The sequence below is a fragment of the Dama dama genome, chromosome 2 (genome assembly GCF_033118175.1).
Source record: "Dama dama isolate Ldn47 chromosome 2, ASM3311817v1, whole genome shotgun sequence".
Classification (NCBI taxonomy): domain Eukaryota; kingdom Metazoa; phylum Chordata; class Mammalia; order Artiodactyla; family Cervidae; genus Dama; species Dama dama.
Window position 1 is genome coordinate 9,204,862 of NC_083682.1, and position 1,181 is coordinate 9,206,042.

A 1,181-nucleotide genomic window follows, 5' to 3' on the forward strand; every position below is an offset into this window, starting at 1 on the left:
CGTGAAGAGGCAAAGGGAGGGAAATTTTTCCTTTCATTAATTCACATGGAATCCATGTGACCTCACACCAGTTTGTCATCAACAGTTCTCGTCACTTCGCCGCTGTAAGAGAGCATGGAAGCAGTTTCCTTAGACCTTCTGGAATCACGAGGTATTGGCTTTTTAGTAATGTCATAAAGAAAATTATTTACCAAAGATTCCTCTGTCTGATGAACACTAAATCTGTTTAAAGGTTTACTCACTTAATGTGCTTGTCCTCAGTGATTCCGTAAAATTAACACTGGACTTTGACATGAACATGGTTTTTAAATAAAGTAAACCTGCTACACAGTCTTCAGTCATTTCTGGAAAATAAAATTTGAGAGATACAGAAGGGAACTGCTCTATGGATTTTCCGTGGAAAGTACAGAAAGTGAGTGTTTTTCTTGTTTATACTGACTTTAGGCTATAATAATTAACAAAATATAATCCCTTGTTTCTAACTAAAGCAAAGTGAGTTGTGATACAATTGCTACCTTTTGGCCACTGCTATTGTGCTTCAGTTTCAATCACACTAGGAATGCACAATGATTTTTAAATCCTTCAAATAAAGATACAGAAGAAAGACAGTGCTAAGATCACCTAAGGGTTTATCTTCTGAGGTTTTCCCTTACAGAATATATTAAGGGTCTTTTGTGTGCTACTGGTCAGAACCCTGATGAACTGATTATTTTATCAAAATGTGCCTGGCCTCGTTATCTCTAGTAATGCTCCACTATACCTACATGAGTATATATTTACTCACTTTAATATAACAATTCCAAGTTTCGTATACTTACAGTTTACAAGCTACAACTTTCCAATCCTCTATGTTTTAAAATGTTTTTATTCATTTATTTATTTTTGGCTGTGCTGGGTCTTCACTGCTGCCCTTGGGCTTTCTCTAAGCTGTGGTGAGCAGGGGCTACTCTTCAGAGTGATGTGTGGGCTTTTCACTGTGGTGGCTTCTCTAGGAGCACAGTCTCTAGGGCTTCAGCAGTCTCAGCACAGGAGTTCAGTCGTTGTGGTGCTTGGGCTTGCTCCGCAGCATGTGGAAACTTCTTGGCCCAGGGATTGAATCCACGCCCCCCTGTATTGGCAGACGGCTTCCAATCCACTGTACCACTAGGGAAGTTCCCCATTTATACTTTTAATTGAAATGT